Raw genomic sequence first — 14739 nt, 5'->3', positions numbered from 1 at the left:
ACTGAGCTCACCTCTTTTCTCCCCTTCCCTCTTTTCCTCCTTTCCCGCTCCCTCTTGTCAATATAACGATGATTGGTATGGAAAGTGGTAATGGAATATTATCTCTTGAAGCTGATGGCGCTGAGATACCATAGGAATGTTTTATTGATTTTTATTGATAAATATGTGATATAATTGCTGTAAGCCTCTCTGAACCTGTCGGGGACAAACAGCCTATAAATTGAACAAGTAAACGAACAATTAAAAGGTGGAATTTACTCCATAACAATGTAGTGAGAGCCAAATAATACATACAACAAACACATAATATATACCACACACAGTAGTGTGGCTCTCGGTGAGGTTGCAAGATGAGAATGAAAGATTGGAACAAAGATCAGCGTGGGCTTGGTTTTCTTGCACGGTGAGTACTACATCCCTGCTTACAGCATGCTTTCTAATGGAGCAGAGTTCTGGTTTCACTCTCCCCTCCATTTCTGGGTAAACACACACAGGCAACTTGGTGTCCCACTGGAGTCTTCTGAACTCCAAGAGGGGTGGCTGCACAAATACTTATCGCATGGTCTGTGCATGTGGATTGGTGGGGGAGAGATCCACAAAGGGATTCACTGATCCCAGTCCTCCTCACAAGGATGCTGTAACAATTGGTGCAGAGGGACTGTGCTCAAAGTTAGTAACCATGTTTTAACAGCCTAGTTTCCTGTCCTTTTATTGCATTTTTTTTTAAAAAAACTACTTTCTTCCACAATTTAAAATGTTTAAATATTACTTTTCAATGCTCCCTCTTGTGGTGCATCTTGTATTTACCACACACAGTGCAATCCTATTCTAAGGTTCTCTGGTCTAAACAGATTGAACACAGTAGGTTTAGATTGGAGTAATTTTCCATAGGAGTGCATTCCATTTAAGAAAACATAAATGGCATCCTCAAAAAGTTGTAGAATACCAGGGATTTCCAGCTGAAGTAGCTGAGATACAGAAGAGTGTCCAGAGGAACAAAGGACATCGTATTGGGCTATTCCAAAATAGTTCCTAAAGGCGTTTTTTTCCCACAGGGAGGTGAACAGTAAAGTGAAACAGTTGTGTCTTCTCTACTTAATGAATTTCTGACAATGAGAGAAGAAATAAACCTTAAGGTGCTTTCCCAAACACAGAAGACAGCCATTGCGGCCTTTGGAAGGTAAGATTTTTCCTTTGCAAGACCAGCACTGTGTGAATATGCATAGGAAACTTTTCAAATGTGGTTTTCTAACTGAGGTTTACAATTTGTAAATATTGTTTTTAGAAATAATTGCAGTGATTCTTCTTTTCTCTTTCATTACCACTTACATCAACTTGTAATGTCATAGTCTTACTGGATATATTTCCAGTTGTATTTGGGATGGACATATGAGACTGTCCAGGAAACTTCCTACAATGAATGCTAGTTCTTTTATAGACAAATTGATTAACCTTTGAATAATACGTACATAGTTCAATGATAATATTTTTGAACTCAGCAGATTTGTGCATAATATGATCAGAACAGCATATATTGGATGTTGCAGTAGCAAATGGTGAAATTTATCATTTTCAAAAGCTAAACTCAGTTGCCTGTCATCTGTACCAAACAAAACTGTTCTAATTTTTTTCTGCTTTTCATTATTAATTCTGCTTCTGGGTAAGAACAATTCCTGCATGTATACTTACATACCTCACCCTAACCTATGGTTTCTCCTGTGCTGTGCTAGGGGATATACCATATAAAAGTATTTCTATTGGACAGGAGTTTGACATCATCTGCTTAGCTTTTGCAGTGATGCTCACCTGATTGAGGGGGGGGGGATGGGACTAATTCCCACTTCAATCAAGCAGATGACTGTTACTTTCAAAATAAGCCTATCACCTGTACTTTCAAAATAAGCTTATCACATGCAGAAGTACGTACAACTTTCATGTGCAGTGATGGATAGGGTTTTTTCTTTCTGTGAGACATTCTTCTACATACGTGGTCCCAAAAGTGGAGAAGGCAAAGTGCATAGTGCATAGTGACCATCCTTGAAGCTAGAAATATTTCATTAGTAAAGCTGAAGTCATTTTACTGTAACAAAAGATTTGTTGGCATTTGAAAACAGATCTGGGAGCAGCTCCCTTTTCTCATGTGACTCATTGCCATGTCAATCATGACAGAAGGGGATAAAAATACAATAAGCTACAGCTTGCTGAGGCAACAGATCCCGAGAGGGAAAGTAACTTTAGACATTTGTTCAGCATGTCTGGCGACCGAGTGCTTGTGAGTGTATAAGAAAGTGGTTGGAAAGCGGACAGTTTGTGCTGCGACCAGAAGGACAGGAAACATTGAGAGTTTCTGCAGCGGTGGTTAGTCTGAGATAATACCATTGTATAACTAGGCTGAGCGACCTCTCCCAGTGCTGAGAGCCGGGAGCCTGGCGTCTGGCTGGTTGGCGCATGGCCAGTTTTGGGTTCTCCGGTCTGGGGGGAGGGTGTGGAACCCTCCCAGGCAGCTCCCCACAAAAAGCTGGCCACACCTCACCTTGCAAAGGAAATCTGGCTACAGCTCCAGACTTTGTGACTTTTTCTTTATTAGGGCTTTCCCCCTCCCCCTCCTCACCAGTTCACTGCATTTGCTGAAGTTTGGTGTTCACCCTGGAAAATGAAGGAACTATTTAAAGTCACAAAAGGGGAAAAAACCCTCAATGGCAGGATTACTGAAGGCACTTTTGCTGTGCTATTACACAGGGCAATTTATATTCCAGAACACATTCTAGTAGCAAAAAGGCACTGCCAACATCACTTACATGAAAAGAAATCATTTTAGAATGTCATTTTCCCCAAGCTTAGGAATGGGTCTCCCTTATTCAGATCATTTATCAGTGGTTCGTTTTATGAATACAATAGGCAGTTTTCAATATATGAAAAGAGTTCAGGATGGTAACTCCTGCATTTCAAAGCATTTAAAGGAATAAGACTTCACACTGGTCACAATCCAGTGAGCGCTTTTAAGTACACCCAAAGGACTGGGCATGAAGGGTTTCTTTCAAGACTAGCCTCCCACACTGCATGACAAACTACGTTTGAAATTCTCCTGAATTTCAAATGCACTTTGCTAACAAGAGTGAACAAATGGGGGACCCAGAAAGACTTGCAGGGGCAACTTATCTTCCACCACTTCCCTTTCCCTACCCTGAAAGGCCTGTAGCCTCCTGCTTTTTCCTGCCTCCTTTTCTCATTTACATCAACAACCAACCTACTTTTACCTGCCCTTTGTCCATAGCTTTCCATCCTTCTCTGTGCCTAAAGCCTCTACCCAGGAAAACTATGGCCCAGTTGGGTGGTGCTGGTTGCCAGACTGGGCCCAACTGCACAGTGTGGAACCTGTAAGGGGAATCTCATTTTCCCTCTTATCACCTTACCCATGCTATTTCCTCTCTCCCTCCTCCCTCTTCCCAACCCCCATACCCTTATCCATCTCTGCTTCCTCATCTCCTTCCCACTCACCCACCAACTCACCATTTCTCTGCTGCCCATCTTCAACTTTATTTATTTATTTGTTTGTTTGTTTATTTCATACTCCATCTTTCTCCACAGATCCAAGGCAGTTACATCACACAATCTGTAAATACAGTAATGGTAGAAGGTCACCCTGAAAGCTTTCAGGTCTAAATGGGGATCAGAGGTGTAGTGCCCAGGGGGCCAGGTGGGGCACGATGCCCCAGGCAGAGCAGCAGCAGAGGCATGGCCAAGCCGTGGAGGGACATGGAAGGGGCATGGCAAGGGTATTGTGGAGCAGGGCGGGGGCGGGCAGTGTTGCAGCAGGGGTTCACAGTGTGCGCGCGCCCCAGGCACAGTTTCTTCTTGCTCCACCCCTGATGGGGATTTGAACCTAGGTCTCCCAGATTCTAAACTGACCACACCACACCAAACCACACCACACTGGCTTTTGTGAGGTGGCTACAGTTGAAAATTAGCAACCAGCCAGACCTGGTTGATTCATGCAAGCCAAATGACAAGTCACCTGATAGTTGATGCTGGTCCTAGACCTGATGAGTCCTCTCTCAAAGACCAAAACCATCCTGGAAAAGACCCTTCCCCTCCCCCACATTTTACTGACAGAAAAACAATGCTGGAACTAGCTGGCAATTTTGTTATACCACAGAGGGCATTCATTTATTAAAAGCTACAGACCCTGCTCTATTATTTTGTGGAGTTTGAAGCCCTTCAGTGGATTTCTTTGTTTGTTTTTAATATTTTGGATTTTTCTGAAAGGTTTGTTGAAAGATATCTGGTCTGTTCATGGCTTCACGCTCTGAATATAAGTATCACCAGATGTGGCCATGTTGAGAACTAGCCGCATTGATGATACCCAGTGTGGTATAGTGGTTAAAGTATTGGACTATGACCTGGAAAGCCCAGATTCAAATCCCCACTCATGCAACAGATACCCACTGGGTAACCTTGGGCTAGACACAAACTTTCAGGCTAACCTACCTCAGAAGGCTGTTGTGGGGGAAAAATGGAGGAAAGGAGAATGATGTAAGCAGATTTGATCTCTATTGGGGAGAAAGGCATGATATAAGTAAATAAAATAAAATGTATTTATGACAGTGTGGAACTGCTTTGGAATACCATATAACTAATCTCCCACTGGTTCATCTGATCTCTGGGGTGTTCATCTTACTCAGTAATCTTTTCAACATGTACTTTTCTGTTCGACACTTAAAAGGCAAATAGCATTTCCAAAATGCATGTTTTTAATGAATTACTCAAAATTTAGGTTTGTTTTTGTTTGCTATTTAGCAGTCCAACTTATTAGCTTATATATAAATTTGGCTGTGCTGAAACCCAAGCATGAGCTCTCTCCTGTTACCCACCCTCAATTTTAATAGTTGCAAGTTAACTTTTAGGGAAGGGTGTCAGTTATAAATGGAGTTTATATGAACCAAGATAAAATTCAGAATGATTATGACAAAGGTAATAACAAATTCACCATCATTTCTCAAGTGGAAGTGGCTTCATTGCTGCATCACCTGGTTTCAAAGTCAGTAACTCCAGTAATTGCTATGGCAAAATACACCTATACAAACTAGTTGGAATAGAGTTTAAAAATCAACAAAACCTGGCTACCAGTACTAAAAAAAATTCAAAACCAAAAATCAGAGACATTCAGAGTCAATTGCAAATGAGCTCCACCCAGAGACATGCTAATGCAATTGCAAATGAAATTGGAAGTTCAGTTGCTAGTGCAATTGCAAATGCAGTTGTGAATGTGATTGCAAATGCAACAGTAAATGAACTTTATCCAGACACATGCAAATGTCTCCCATCCCTCTGTAAGGTGGAGAAAACATATACCCCACCACACAATCATTCCACACTGTGCCATGGAGAGAAACAAATCTCACTTTGACATACCTTTGAAGATGCCAGCCATAGATGTGGGTGGAATGTTAGCAGCAAGAATGACCAGACCACAGTCACACAGCCTGGAAATCCCAGAACAGCCACCTGCTGTTACTAGTACATAAATTGTTTTTCTAATGAAAACAAAATTTATAAAATGTTACGATGAGTGTCAGCTGTGCCAAATGCTGCAACATGATTTAAATTAAACTTTCTTAATTTACAGAGCAGATGGAAACTGCAGCAAAAGGGCTCAGGAAGCCTGTGTGTGCTCGTTCTAAACCTTGGCTAGCTACTTGTGTACATGTATCAATGTACATGGTCCACGACCAGCGATGCTATTTCTTTAAATTTGCCCAAAGTTGATTCCTGCACATGATGGAAAATATATACAGCCAAAGGGTTGACTGTCATGTACAGGGGTTTCCCTCTGGCTACCATGTACCAAAACGGTTGTGTGAATAGGTTCTTAGAAGCTGTCTGTATAGTGACTCTTACATGACCTTGCTGTAATTTACTGATTGTAGCCTCTTTAGCACTCATCCACCTGGTTGTCCCTACAAATATTTGCCTACACAGAGTAAGGAAATTGCATTTTCTGCAGGGAACTGGTAACAAGACACAACCTCTCAGCTCTCTGTGTCAACACTGTAAAACAAACAATAGCTGTTAAAGGAGAACGTAAGCATTCATGTGACAAGGTGCACAGAGTTACTCATGACCGTGACCTACACTCTTTATCACTGTTCAATCTGTATTGTGAGAGCTAGAACTGTGTCAAGGAACTTGGCAGGAAAAGTGGGGGTGGGAGAAAACTTTTCTATAATATGCAAGGACTTTATTGCTAAGCCAATACCTACACTCATTTATTGATCTTCCCACTTTTTAATCTGTTAGCTTTTCTTCCTTATGTACTGAACTTTATAGAATTCTGAATTCATTTTCAAAACCAGTTTGTTTGGTTTTATTTTTACAGAAAATCATGCCAAAGCAATGCCATTTCTGGCTTGTTTCCTTGATCTTACTTACACTCAGATCAATGGCTGATGAGGTTGTCTCGAGAAGAGTGTTGAGACAGAGGATACAGAAGATGATGGAACTTGAGTAGGTAAGAAGGCATTATAATTAGGAAACAACAAGGCCCTTGGGTTTTACTTATAGGTTTCCTTTTTTAAGTCTAAAGTTTTCATTGGCTCCTTGAAAAACAAGGTTTCCAGATTTAATTAATCAGGTTAACTGATTAAAATTATTAATAAAATGTGTTCTTCAATTAATTAGGCAGCAAATTCTTTTTTAAAAATGAGACAATTATTTTAATACAAATTTTTAACAAAAAACTGCCTATGGCACCATATTGGAAGAGGCTTTGTCCTTCTGCCACACAAGGGAGAAAAGTCTCTTTTGTTGGCGTCTGCTGAGATATGAGCATTCACTATTCAAAAAACAAAGCAAGTATGAGTTCTTTTCAGAACTATTGTTTTATGCACATTTACAGTGATTTGAACTGTCAATTGATTGACTAACTCACACAATTAATCTTAATCTGCTAACAGCCCTAACTCAAAATGTTTGCATTGTTTCTTCCTTAAACGAAGCCAAGTTGCTTCTAATTTCACCTCAAGCCTGAAAATGTCAAGGAATCTTTAGACATTAAGGAACTCATGGAAAATATCATGACTGTCATAACCCTGTGAAAAATACCATAATCCCAGAGGAACATCTTGTGAGTTAAGAAGCCTGCAGTGCACTGCTGAAAAGTCTTGGTGCCCTGGTCACAAGCTAATATTAAAAAGAAAGAGACTTGCCCAATTCACCTGGTGACTGACTGTAGCATGAACTTCCAAAACACCTCTCAGTCTATGTTCATTTTCCCCTTCCAGCCATCTTCTCTCACTATGTCTTTTGAAGATAGTAGGCAAAAAGGTGGTGTGTCTGTGTGCTTCATTATAGTAGCAATAGTTTAACTAGTGAGAAACTGATGTCATCAGTAGAGCCCTTGACCTGAGAGGCTTGAAGATAGCACAACACACTGCATATAGCTTGCATGCAGAAGACAATCCTTGGCATCTAAAGGCCAGAGAAGTGCCATGGTTGGTTGATAGGTAGAACATATTCTGTGCTTGTGGAAGATTTATTTTTAAATTTTTATTTTTGGAACTTATACCCTCACTATGTGGAGATTTCAGGGCAGTTTACAAAATTGAAAAATACAATTTAATCTATTACTTTGGCCCAGGCTTTCATTAAAGTGGTTGAGAATTTTCCTTGTGTAGCAGGAACGTTGTGGAAGTGGAAGTGGGCAGAGCTGGGTAAGAGATATAGACATGAGAGATTCGTTGGTGAAGCTGCCCAGCAAGAAGATGTCTTGAGTAGCGATCACACACTTCCTCTACAAAGGATGGTCAAACTGACAAATATTGCTCACACTTTCTTTCAAGAACTCTTCTGTACCAAAATGTTCAGGTTTTGCTGCCTTCACTTTTTATTTTATTTTTGGAACGTATACCCCACCCTAAATGGAGGTCTCAGGGTTACAAAATTGAAAACTACAATTTTTCAGATTACAGGTTCATTTTCAAGTTAAAGAATCTCAAGCAGATGTTCAGAAATACCATCTCTACCTGAGACCAGTGGTGGGATTCAGCCTATTCACACCTATTTAGTAGAACCGGTAGCTAATTTTTTGCTAGTTCAGAGAACTGGTGTAATCCCACCACTGAGTCCTTTTGTTAAAGTTTTGAATCCTACCATTGCCTGAGACCCTGGAGAGCTATGACCAGTCAGAATAAGCAATGCTGACTAAAGGAACCAGTGAACTAACTCAACACATGGCAATGTTATATGCTGACATTTGTGTCATGTTAGTCGTAACCGTATACATTCTCCTTCAGTGGCTATCATCAAAACAGTCAGTAAAATGGCGGTGGTAATGGGAAGATGCCATATGAGTGTCTCTTGAAGCAAAGTGACTAGCTGACTATAAAAGACAGAAAAAGAATTATAAGATAAGAGAGATGTTCTGATTCCATGTTCAGCTTATATATTAATCATTGGCAGATAGAATCCTTTCATCTGTGACCTTTCTACCCATGCAAGCCTCTGTGTTATATCTCAGGGTGAATAGTGAGACACCCTGCATGGTAAGTGTACATTCAGCTGGCGACAGAGTTCAGAGATCAATAAAGTATGGTGGTTTGTAGCCACAGTATTTTTAGAAGATGCCAAAGGGAGGTATAGAAATCAATACATTGGTCTGTAAGAGATCAGGTGCTTTTTGCCTTTCAAACACTTAAGTTGGAAAAGAAAATGGTTGAGGGAATCTTAATGGTATGGAATTGTTTAAAATTTACAGCATGTTACAGTTTGAAATAAAACTATTATAAAATGATGTAAAGATGGTATTTAACACCAAAATAATTGGCAAAGATATATAAAGGTATGTCAAATAGATGTTGGAAGTGTCAACAAGAGGGGTCTTTTTTCACATGTGGAGATCATGTAAGGAGGCCAAGACTTTTTGGGATATAATACTTAAGGAAATACAAAAGATTTTGAAAAAATCTTTTTGAAAAAACCTAAGACCTTTTTGTTGGAAATTATGGGAGAGGAACTTCCTGAGCAATTTAGAACTCTGTTTATGTATATGATAACTGCAGCAAGGACTTTTTATGCACAAAAATGGAGAGACAATAAGACACCAACAAAAGAGGACTGCATTCTGAAAGTTACAGAATACGCAGAAATGGCAAAGTTGACAACGTTATTAAGAGATAACAGTTTTGACAATTCTTCAGAAAACTGGAGATCCTTTACAAAATACCTTTTGCAAAACTATTCAAAAAGGGAAGCAGCGGCACTGTTTGAAACCTAAAGAAAACAGTAGAGTGTAATTACCAGAAAACATTTAAGAAAAATCAATTGCATAACTAATCAAAAAAGAGTCAGCTGGAAGTCACTATTTGCTGTGTACTGAGTTGTGCTGCTTTTTTAAATCTTAGTGTGTTTTGTTGGTTTGGAAAAAAAGAAAAAAATGCATTCAAGTCTGTAGTTCACAGCAAAGGGTTGGATTCAACCAGTTTTTCCACTGTGAAAAAGGGAGCAAGGAGTCTCCTTTGACCATCAAATCAGTAGTGCTGGGGATCATGGAGCCTTCATGGACAAAACCCATATGGCTCACAGGCTGTGGGAGGGAAAATGGCAGAAATGGAGTGAAAAAAATCTGTCTGGATCCAGCCCAAAAGCTGCAATCCTGGGAAACTTGTTTGGAAAGCCCATTAAACACAATGGGTTTAAACTCATACATGGGGCTCAGTGGTTAGTCACATGATCTCCAAAATGGTGTCAGATGTTTTCACCAGTGCAAGACTTCACAATGAAATAGTCCTGCTTGCCCACATCCTAACTCACAGAAATGAATATGTATGCCTAAAATGTAATGACTAAGCAACTGTTGAGCTTGTACCTGCCCTATCTGGATACACAGATTCAAGTACATATAAAAGTTCTTCTAGTTCAGTACAGTCACTGATTTCTCCTTATCTGTACAGTGAAACCAAGAAAGTGGAAAGTTGATTCACACCCAGAGTTGTTGACAGCTATGGCTACAGCACAATGTAAGGAAATACAATCCACAGCAACTGCAGGCTTTACGCAGCAGTCATTCAAACTCTTCCTGAACCTCAGCAGCACTTCTTTGTACTGATTTTAGGAATAACTACAATATCTAAATTATGGGTTTGAGTTATGGGTTTTTTTCTATAGATAAAGAAGGTGGGGCCTCCTTTGACCACCAAAAAGGCTACCCTGGAGATCATGGGACTTACATGAACAAAGGGCATGTGGGACAAGGGCCTGTAATAAGAAAGGGGACTGAGAAAGAATGAGTGAAAAGAGGTGGCTGGATCCAACCCTACAGCTTTTTGATTCCTTCAGGGGAGAAATTGATTTTCAATTAACTTTTGCTTGCCCCATGAATTACACTAGTTCAAAACCATGTGACAGAAAAATAGAGGGATTTATTTATTTATTTATTTATTTATTTATTTATTTATTTATTTATTTATTTATTTATTTATTTATTTATTTATTTATTGTTACAGCTTCTATACCGCCCCATCCCCGGAGGGCTCTGGGCGGTGTACAACAAAAAATATAAATAGACGAATTATAAAATCTTTAAAACAGCGATAACAATAGCAGTAAAAGTAATAATAGAAGTCCGGACTAACCCCATTTTAAAATTCTCCCCCCCAAAAAAGGGGAGGAGGGTGATGAGTCACACATTTGATAGTGGCCAAGATGAAAGGCCAGTTGGGGGGGGGCACCATTTCAGCTGGCTGAAAGATCTCTCCAAAGAGCCCGGTGGAACAACTCTGTTTTACAGGCCCTCTTGGAGGGAACTCATTGAGGAGTCCCATGGGGGCCAGAGCCTGAACTAGCCGGAGGAAGGGTGTTCCCACCAGGCCGCAGGCCAGAGTCGTGAAGGCCCTGGCCCGCGTGGAGGCCAGCAGCATCATAGAGGGGCCAGGGACCACAAGAAGATTAGACTCCCACCAGCGGAGAGGCCGTGCAGCAGGGACATATAGGGTGATGCGGTCGAATGATACGAGGAGGTCCCAGGCCGCGTAAGGCCTTAAAGGTCAACACCAGTACCTTGAAGATGATCCGGAACTCTACTGGGAGCCAGTGCAGCTGGCGCAATACAGGCTGAATGTGATCGTAGATGGCACTGCCTGTGAGTAAGCGCGCCGCTGCATGCTGGACCAGTTTTAGTCTCCGGATCAAACGCAAGGGAAGACCCGCGTAGAGCGAGTTACAATAGTCTAATCTGGAGGTGACCGTTGCATGGATCACCGTGGCTAGGTCCGCTTGGGAGAGATAGCAACATACTAATGCACCCTCACACAATTATTTAATCTTGGTCACCAAAAGCATTGGAGATATGCAAAAAAAATTTTTTTTTTATTGCTTTGTTTGGTGTCTTAATTCATTAGTGGATTCTGCACAGGATATTTTTAATGAGTTGAATCATCATAAATGAACTCGTTTTCCAAGGGAAAACAAGTTCATTTATAACAATTGTAACTCATTATAAATATGCTGTGCGGAATTCACTATTGTGCTGGTTTGTTTCAACAAGTTTGCTTCATTTTGTGCCCAAATTGCTTCATGTCAGTTTGATTTATTTTTAATCATTCCTCAAAGGCAAATTTCAATTCATTGTAACTTTTTATTTCTTCTCAGAAGTAAATGAAATTTGCAATAATTGAAACCCTCTGTTAAGAAAAACACTGGCTAAATTAAATCCAAACAAATACTACATTTCATCATTTTAAAAGTGTGGGGCCACATATGTTCCACCCAGGCCAGGAATCTCACAGACAATGTAAGGTCCCACTTGGTAAGGTTGCTGCAGAATGTCTGAAAGACAGGTGCAAGGGCTTTTGAAAAATTATTCACAAAAGGTATATGAGGGTCTAAATTTATCAGCATTTCATTTTTTACCCAATTATTTCTAAAGTCATAAGAAGCAGACTTTAGGGAAGTTCCTTGAAAAATTTCAAAGGGGTATGTTTCAGAGGGCCCCCCAAAATTGAACATGAATCAATGCAGAATCAAAATGAAACTAACTCTGGCTCACCAATATCAATTATGAGGCATGGCATGGACAAATAACAGGTCTCGCACATACTGCGTGGAAATACAACCCATTACTTTATGGACAACCTCATGCAAGGGGAAGGCAGTAAAGCAAGGAAACTGCCACTGTGCTGCCTCCAAAGAGGCAATCGGTTGGCCAGGAAAGCCTATAGCAAAAAATGACCTACATCATACCTTTTGGTGGAGTAAGTCTGCGCTGCTGTGTCTGTCTGTGTGTGTGTGTGTGGGGGGGTTCCCAGGAACATATCCCCCCTTCATCCAGGCACAGCAGTAACCAGCCACCTCAGGGCCCAGCTTCCTGGGTTGGTACTGAGGCAGCTGGCCACTGAGGAAAGTCCCTTAGTGCCGGTGTCAATGTCACTTCACATGGCACTGATGGCACAGATGCCAGTTGCACAGATACTAGCAAAACCATTTGCAGCTTCCAATATGGCTTCAGCCCACCTCCCCCTGCCCCCAGATTGCACAGTTAACGGCTAATATCCAAAGGGCCAATCATTTCCAGATTTGCATAGTGCAGAATTAGTAGTAATATCATTATGGAAACTGCCAGTAACAATCCCACAGAGTGAAAAAATATATCAGCATTCTTATTTCAGTATTTGACAATTGAGTCACATTTATCAGAGAATACTATGACTGCAAACCATGCCTATACATGTTCTTTTTTTAAAAAAGTCATTGCTGCCAAGTGTCTTCTGACTACATTAATTAGTGGTCTTCCACTAATGCACTGCTATCCATGGAAGCATTACTGGAACTCGGCTGCTGGAACAATGCTTACCATTTCTATCAAACTGAAGCCTATTTGGAAAGATAATGCTTATTACTCTAGAAGGATTGAGTATGAGTTATTATTTGGCAGGCTTCTCCAGGTCAATAATGGATGCGTGGGTGGGATAAAATCTGCTTCACAGTCAAGGCAGTGTAGATGCTAGACTTTGGTGTCTTTGGGCTAGAAGCCAAAGCCTGATTTAAACATGAAACTAACAGGACAAAAGAACTTCCCTGTATGACTTTGCCAATGCCCAGCATCTTGTTTAAAGGTGGCTGCTATGCAAGTAAACAAGTGAAATGTCAGTGTGCCAGCCCAATACCCACCCAGGCCAGGGATCTCCAACATGCCTGTGTACTGACTCAGCTTAAATAAGATGCCAGACATATGCAAAGCCACATGGGTAAAATTTTAATCCTTCTATATATACCAGGCCAGGGATATTATTGGTAAAACAAATATAAGTTGATAATGTAGAAAATAAATAACATCAATAAAATGAACAGCATATTCCTAAAATATGGGAGAACAAGCAAGGAAGAATTAAGAAACACATGGAGACTCTCTAACTTGGGTTTGGGACCCTTGCACAGAATTAAGTTCAGGGTCAGGGGAAAACTTCTTCCCCCTTGCACAGCTGGACCAGTTTGGAAAACTGACACACTAGAGGGAACAGAATGTGCTTTAGGGATCTTTTCCTGGGTAGTTTGTAAGCAAGTGCAAAGTGTCTCTAAAAAGCTACCAGTAACCATGAAATAACCAGACATTTTCCAAAGAAAGGTTTCAGATTTATTGAGGGAAATATAAAGATACAGGAATTGAAAAGGTACTCAAGCATAAAAACAATGAAATGGATGGCATTCAAGATGTTCTCATGAAGAGTTGCATGAGATGAGAGGTAGTGAAACAGAGTCAAGTCTCTGGTTGAGTGAGAATTCTGCACCAAGGAATGGCCGTGAGGAGAAGTGGAAGAGAGGGGGAAGACAAAAACGGATGAACAGAGAAGTTTGCTATCCTCTGCTGAGCTGTGTTGAGTACATTTTCTGTTGAAATGATCTAGAGATTCAGGATAGGGGACTTAGACAGAGCTTCTAAAAGTCTCAAGGCAAGAGAGTTTGCTGGTTCCAGAAGAGCAGAGCTGCTGGCGGAACAGCTATAAATAGGGGCCTGCATAAAAGACTATCAATGACATAATTGTAAAGTCCAGGAATTCAGGGTGAGTTTAGGATCAGAATTTGTGGGTTTCCTGATTTTGACTGATGAAGGGGGAATTCCCTAAAGGATAACAAAAGGTGGTTTTGTCTAGGCACTGTGGACAAAAGGGCTGATCAGGTGAAGTCTTCACTCATGCCTGAGTCAGGTTGAGGGGAAAACATTCAGACAAGATCATCAAAAGTAATCAAGCCTACCTGGTTGCTTGAAAGTAATTAGATTTTTGTACTCAGGAAACCTGCCCTTGCTAATGAAATGACATTGATTGATTTAGGTGGGTGTCTGGCTTTGTGAGCCGGTGTCTCATCTGTGAATCAGTTTCCTGTCCAAAGTTTTGGCCTCTGGTTAACATAGTCAGAGGAGAGCCTTGGTTTCATCTTTTCCAAAACATGGCATTGCTAGCTCCTAAAAAAGCTGCCAAAGCAAATTTAGCCAAGGTGGAGCCAGAATAGGCAGTGCACATCAGGGAAAGGGCTCCCTGGTAAGAAATGACTTAGCAGATTATAAAAATGTGAGAAGGTACTTAAAAGAGAATAAGGACACTGTAGAAAAGGTGACACTTTTAATTTTATTTTATTTAGAAAAAGTTGGACATGTGCCATTCCTGATCCATTTTGGAGAATGGGCATTAGAAGTACAAAGTTCCATAGAACTGACAAGACGCAAAGTTCATGAGCTAATTAACAATAATA

The 14739-nt window shown here is 40.6% G+C and overlaps 1 long non-coding RNA gene across 1 annotated transcript in view; it reads right to left on the bottom strand.

Annotated features, from left to right (window-relative positions):
- Positions 1-3523: 3523 nt before the first annotated feature.
- Positions 3524-14739, bottom strand: part of LOC125438787 — a 38066-nt gene continuing 26850 nt past the window's right edge. Inside the window, exons 3-4 of the long non-coding RNA XR_007245405.1 lie at positions 5413-5534; positions 3524-3613 (exon numbers count right to left, since the gene is read on the bottom strand). This is a non-coding gene — a long non-coding RNA (uncharacterized LOC125438787). The remainder of the gene's footprint in view (positions 3614-5412; positions 5535-14739) is intronic.

This window comes from Sphaerodactylus townsendi, linkage group LG09, assembly GCF_021028975.2.
Source record: "Sphaerodactylus townsendi isolate TG3544 linkage group LG09, MPM_Stown_v2.3, whole genome shotgun sequence".
Lineage (NCBI taxonomy): Eukaryota > Metazoa > Chordata > Lepidosauria > Squamata > Sphaerodactylidae > Sphaerodactylus > Sphaerodactylus townsendi.
The sequence above is the reverse complement of the archived record's forward strand: the minus strand, read 5'-3'. Positions and strand labels throughout refer to the sequence as shown.